The sequence below is a fragment of the Maylandia zebra genome, linkage group LG9 (assembly GCF_041146795.1).
Source record: "Maylandia zebra isolate NMK-2024a linkage group LG9, Mzebra_GT3a, whole genome shotgun sequence".
Lineage (NCBI taxonomy): Eukaryota > Metazoa > Chordata > Actinopteri > Cichliformes > Cichlidae > Maylandia > Maylandia zebra.
In genome coordinates, this window is record NC_135175.1 from 19,262,010 (window position 1) to 19,268,908 (window position 6,899).

The window sequence follows — 6,899 nt, forward strand, 5'->3', positions numbered from 1 at the left end:
TTACCGTGACATTCTGGCGCGACCGCTTTAGTGTTCGCCACGCGCTACAGGTACTTCCAAATTCTACAACTTCATCTCAAGTAAACAGCTAGACAGTTGAAACGTGGGCACAGTCGGGTGTTCCAATAGGACAGTGATCCCAAACCGACATTACAACTGGTTTTGAAATGGCTCATTACTCGAAACAGATGGGGTGTTCCCTGGTCATGCACACATGAAAAGGAGACTTGATACTGCTGCGTTGCAAGCCTTAATCCGAAACTACACCTGCTGACATGACTGTCTGGCAATATGGAAAATCTGCTTGAAAAAGGTATTACCTTTGGTCTCAAAACAAAGATAGGAAGGTAGAAAGGCAAGCCCTGAGCTTAGAATGAGACAGATTGTGTGCTATAACTGCCTGTAGTGTGTGTTTACAGCTTTAGTTGGTGCTAATTTTTTTTCTGGTTGCTATACAAATGTAGTGAAATCTTGGTTTGCATTTCCAGGAAAGTTTCTGACTCATTCCTGGTGGGTACTGCTGTCTGATTGGGCTGCCCTCTGTCAAAGATTCTGCTCATGCCTTTTATGGACAGAAATTCTAGGAGGATGGATGGTGTTGGATTCTGGATCTCATCTCTGCTTTTTTGAAGATGACTGTGATTCTCTTGGCTTTATCAGGGAGTGACTTCCATCTCACACTGGGGTGGCTTGCAGCTGAGTGAGAAGCATCTGGGATGAGAATTAGAACCATAGCTTCAGACTAATTCTGAAGCTGTGGTTCTCAGCTGGAAAATGGGGCCTTACCCACTCTGGGTCAGGGATGAGTTGCTGACCCAAGTAGAGAAGTTCAAGTATCTCAGGGTCTTGTTCACAAGTGATGGACAGACAGATTGGTTTTGTATCAGTAGTGATGCAGACACTATACTGGTATGTTGTGGTAAAAAGAGAGCTGAGTGAGAAAGTGAAGCTGTCGATTTACAAATCAGTCTACACTCTGGTCACGAGCTGTGGTAGTGATTGAAAGAATAAGAAGGTGGATACCAGCAACGGAAATGAGTTTCCTCCAAAGGGTGTCTGGGCTTACCTGTAGAGATATGGTGAGGAGCTTGGCCAATCAGGAGGGGCTCTGAGTAGAACTGCTACTCCTTCTCAAGGGTGAGGAAGAGCACCTGAGGTGGTACAAGCATCTGACCAGGGTGCTTCCTGGACACCTCCTACGTTAGGTATATTAGCCATAAACTACCAAGAGGAGGCCCCAGGCCAGACACAGACAGAGATGACATCACTGGGCTGCTTGTGTTTGTGTGCCCATTTCATTGATTTACAAGCCCAGTAGGTTTCATCATATAAATCCAGCACAAATAATGTTTACTTAAAATGACTGAAATTTCAGGGATACCAGAGCGAAAGGATGGTAAATAAACTTTTAAGTATTAATGTGGATTGTGCTCTGGATAAAAGCACCAATTTGCACTAAAGAAAAGTACAGATTTGCAACTGTGCAATAATACTAACAATAACCTGCCTTTTCTTCTTTAGATGACATTTATTACTTAACTAATAATGCTCTGAGAAGAAATTAATTTTCCTATAATTATTATTTTGCTATTATGATTATTTCTTATGGTTGAAATATCAGGAGGGTTAAATATAAATTAAAAGATGGGAGTACAAAACACCAAATAGGGAGATTTTGTGTAAATATCAGAGGGAAAAACAGAGTTCATGACAAACAAACGGGATAATGAATAACACCATGTTTTCACCTTACCCCATGTTTTCAATTATTCTGTTTTTCTGTTTTCTTTCCTGTCTGGAGCTGGTGTTAACAAGTGATCCAAGACACAGCGTGGTTGTCAAACAATGAAGTGATGTACTCTTTGGTGAATACTCAACAGCTACTGAAAACTCCTAGTCTGACCTAGGGCAATGTATTTTTCTTCCAGGTAAAAGAAGACCACCTCAGCTGCTCGGATGTCAGAATTCTCACTTTGTATTCTCATTGTACATCTGTAGAATGTCAGAAACATTCATAAAAACTCTGTCCTGTGTACTATATCAGAGGCTGAGAGAACTGGAATAAATTTTTTAACCTCCACAGGTCAATGGACCCTCTGGCAAGCCCATCAATATGACTCATGTTGTGCAGACAAGCTCTGTTCCAACCCACAAAGCATTGTTTTCAATTCTGGTCAAGATGCAAAGGTTCTCAACAACAACAAATGCATTCAAAATTGAATAGATGTATAAAAGTAGGATTTTGCATTTAATAGTACAGCTATGAAACATCACCTTAGATTAGAATATCTGGCTTACCTTGTATGTTTCATACGTGGCTCTCTGGAGCAATAAAGCTGTATTTGATGTTGGCAAAGACTGATGGAATAAAATGTTGTATATACATTTGAAGCAAGCTGAGAAGAATCTATACACTCAAAAAAATGAAACGTTGACTTTAATTAAAATTATTTTGTCAACAGGTTCCACGAAATTGAATTATGTTAGTTTAAAGCAAAAATCTTTAGTTCATCTAATTTAAAAAAACTACTTAAGATTAACAAGACATATTTAAGACTAACTAAATCAAGTTATGTTGTATGAACATAGATGATATATTTTCAGGTTAGATAGTTTAGATTAGTTACTTCAACACATTTCTTATTTGTGGCAGTAAAATGTTAAATTTAAGTTAGATTAATTCAAATATTATATTTTCAGCCACCTTGTGCTTTATTAATTAGTTTTACATAAATCTATTTTGTCAACAGGTTCCACACAAATGAATTAAGTACATCCAACTTATTTTTTAAAATTTATTTTATTGCCAACACATTCAGTGAGCATTTGTGTAAACCCAGTCCAAAATAAAATACAACAGCTCATTAGGGTTAGTAATTAACAGTATGTAGACAGATGCAACATCAAGACTTTAAATTAAATGTCTGTATCTACCAGAAATAGAAGAGAAAAACGCATTGAAGATCACATAACACATTGATAAGATGACACTTGAGTTATGCACATGTGATGCTAGTAAGGTCTGTGAGTGTTTTTTTTCTTTTAGTGTCTAAAATGGATAGCAAAGTTGCTATTTGCAATGATTGCTTAGGGTCAGTCCAGTAACACAATGCCAATGAAGTGCTTTCCTTTAACAATGCAAAGTGAAGTGTCCACCTCAACAGCCACAATTTAAAAAAAATTTATACAACAACAACAACAACAACAACAACAACAACAAATAGTCCACTGATATTAGCAATCAAAGAAAATTACATCACCATCCCAAATAAAACTTTAACAAAACATGCCAACATTATGGTCTAACAATAAAACAGCTTGTCAGCGTTCAGTTTTTTTGCAACAGCACAGCAGTAACCATTTAACACTCGCCACTGTCAACATTTATTTTACCAGTGTTTGGGCAAAAAACTTCAGATGGAAACATTTTAACATGGAAACAATTGTTCGTCTTTAAAAGTCCACAAAATATACATTCATCCTGCATTCCCAACTTGGATGATCTGATATCCTCGTGTTGGTGTTGTTCCCAGACCATCATGAAAATGTTGTTCCAGGTTCAACATTGCAAGTGACCAATCACATTGTTGTGACGTTATTCTATTCCAAGCCATTCGTGCATTTATGAAATTCCAATGTTGCAAGGACAATATCAATTCTGCTTACTGTTTATTAAAGGGTTACGGTTAGGGTTAGGGTCAGTTGATCGGCGGACAGAGGCGGTTTCACGCAGCTTAAGTACAGTTTTTTGTTTTACGCCGGTTTTTCCCGAAGTCGCAAAAGTATGACGTCACAACATTCTGATTGGTCACTTGCAATGTTGATCCTGGAACAACATTTAGTATGATGATCTGGGAACAACACCAACACGAGGATATCAGATCAACCTCCTAACTTACCCTTATTTTTAGTATGTATTGCAATTACCTTTACAATGCACACAATGTAACACAAACTGAATATGAACATATTTCCACCTCATAACAATATGCCTTGAACGCTAATATACACACCACCCTTCAACATTTCTGGTGCAGTATCATCTCTCAATTAAATCCTTTAAATCTCAATGCTTTTGATTGTCTCTTAGCTTTCAGTCTTGAGGTTAACTGAGATTCAGTGCATATATCCCACCCATTAAGAGTGCACATGCAGAGGCCAGGTCTTCCAGGTCATGCAGGACACACTAGATGGTTATACCCACATCGGCTGGAGGAGTGCTGGCATCAGCTCTTTCGATGGTAAAGATAGCAAGGGTAATTTGTTCCAGCTCCCTCTGAACAGCTGTAGCTTAGACACAAAAACATAGAAAAATGGCATCCAGTTTTAAAAAAAGAAAGAAAAAGGGCCAAAGCTACCCTTTAATGACGTAAACACAATATTAGGAACATGCACCCCAGTGTGCCACTATTTCAGACTACAGATTCAACGATAAATATAAATAGTTTGGGTATACAAGAAGATTTCCCAAAACATTTAAACAGGTTCCATGCAAATTACAACAACAACAACATGCAACAACATTAGTTATTCAAAATTTGGTTTAATACAGATAAAAAACTAAACTAAAATTACCAACCAATTATTCTTTGAAGAGGATGCTTGGGTCTTCATTCAGGTAAAAAGGTAGTGCCCTGAGGACACACTCCCTCCCCTTTTCAATGGTTTCCTTCTGTAGAGAGTGGCAGAGATACAGGAAGAGAAAACAGATATACTTTAGGATGACAGAAACTCACATTATACGCAAAATGAATGACATATCCACTGCACAGATAGACATGTACACAAGACCAACTAATCATCACATGGACATGAATAGTTAACCTGTTGGGCAGGGTTTCCACCACATTATATATGTCCATAATGGAGGTAAAGACAAACTAATACATCATCTTTTTTGCATTCAAAACATAACATAAAAACATTCACTTCTGGTTTAACCTAAATCAAGGGATCAGATTTTACATATGTTTAGGTAATTTAAATTTTCCAACGTTTTGAGTACCAAACTTTGTCTTGCTTAATATAAATGTAAGTGCACTGTGCAGCTACCATACACTAGCTGTTTAAATTTGAAAATGATCTTATTAGCCATAATATTTTGCTACCAACAGAATAACGCACCTGTGTGGCTGGGGCCAAAGTTTGTCTAATTTTCTTCCCTGCAACGCCTCCTTTTTTCTTGAAGACTTTTATGAGCTGGTCAGTGTATTGGTCAAGTTGTGTAAAAAGCCTTGGAACATGTGCAGCAGTAGTAATCCTCACATATTCTGCTTCCACCTGAAAATATGTCAACAAACACAACATACTGTACTGTAAATATACATACTATATGTACACATATACAAACTAAAACTAATGTAGTAAGACCTCATTAAAGCTATAATTTTAACACAAACATTTACACAAAATGCTAATGGAGCCATTACAGCTTTTATTGTTATTTATCAAGTTCCAAAAAATATTGATCACAGCTGATCTGAAAAGAATTTCATGCCTCAGGCCCTTGAACTGCAACCATGGTTCAGATGTGGAGAAGAAATAACAGGGGCATGGGATGGGTCACAAAAGAAAACTTAACTTATAAAACAGTTTTGTTTTTAAAAGTATAACAGTTCACATACCACATACAAGCTCAGCAATACCACATACACCACATCAGTATAGGAGGGAGCAGGTAAAGGCAGGATCTGAGATTTATAAAGAAAAAAAAATTAATTCCTTAATTTCAAGAAGCAAATTATTGTTTGAATTACAACTAAATAAAATACTACTCAGAAGAAAAGCAAGAGATTGACACTGCCATGTGCTAACTTTCTATAGAAGCAATTATCACCAGGTCTGTCGACCTCCATTGTCTGTCCACTCATATGTCTTGAATAATTTTATTAAAAAAATTAAGTGTGTACTTTCACAAACTGTAATTTATAACTACATTGATATGTATAACTCCGCTAGGAAACATGCTGTATTTACAGACCATTTTTACATAATACAGATTACTGATAGAGCAGAACAATGGTGTCACAGTGGCTTTCGCCCTTGACTTTTTGGATTTTAAATGTCACTTTATGCTATCCTTGCTATCCTATTCGATATTTCCGACTCTCGGATTACAGAAAAGGAATCCCAAGAAAGCAAATGGAAAAATAACCCCTTGAAAGAATAACCCCATGAACCCCTGTAGCTAATCCCTTAATAAAACAAAAAACAATAAAAATGTTTCTTACACAGTCCACAAAATAAGCATGTCCAGGACCCAGTAAAACTAATGTAAAACAAGCACACGCAAACGATATAACATGTCTTGTAAGACAAACGCAAAATATAACCATGCTGGACATATAGATACTACACAACATAGTCAAAGAAAAAAGTGGTCTTACCTCTCAAAGAAACAGCAGCTTGGCGCCAAAACAGCCTTTTTCAGTTAAATTTGAAGTCTTGCGCATGAGCAGGCACAAGCCGTGAAACCTTCTTGTTCTGCGCGGTTTCATTACAACTGTTTTTGCATTACTGCCACCTTGTGGATATACAAGGTATATCGATCCTAATTGACAACTTAAATGTTATGCGATCAAGTAACACATTAGTATTATGTACGTTGAATAATAGACACAATTACGTAGACTTGATTAGAAAAACATATGTTAACTTAACAAAAACATATATTTTAAGTAAAATGAAAATAAATAATTAATATACACTGAACAATCCACCTCATTCATTTTTTTGAGTGTATGTGATGAAATTTTTAAAAAGAGTCTTGGATTAGACTTTATATCCATTTTAATGTTTAATGCATTAATATGATAGTAAAACATGCCCTATAGTATCTGGCTAAATTAATTATGGGTTTAAATCCTCCTGGAATTTGCAAAAGCTGTGTGATTATATTA

The 6,899-nt window shown here is 36.5% G+C and overlaps 1 long non-coding RNA gene across 2 annotated transcripts; it reads right to left on the minus strand.

Annotated features, from left to right (window-relative positions):
* Positions 1–2,707: 2,707 nt before the first annotated feature.
* LOC112430578 (uncharacterized) lies at positions 2,708–6,544 on the minus strand. 2 transcript variants are annotated; one of them, XR_013100115.1, is made up of 5 exons: positions 6,231–6,544; positions 5,625–5,690; positions 5,125–5,280; positions 4,580–4,672; positions 2,708–4,290 (listed from the first exon to the last, which is right to left on the minus strand). It is a non-coding gene; the product is annotated as an uncharacterized LOC112430578 (long non-coding RNA). The 2 variants fall into 2 exon arrangements; XR_003022083.2 differs by having other exon boundaries at positions 6,387–6,537.
* Positions 6,545–6,899: the final 355 nt, after the last annotated feature.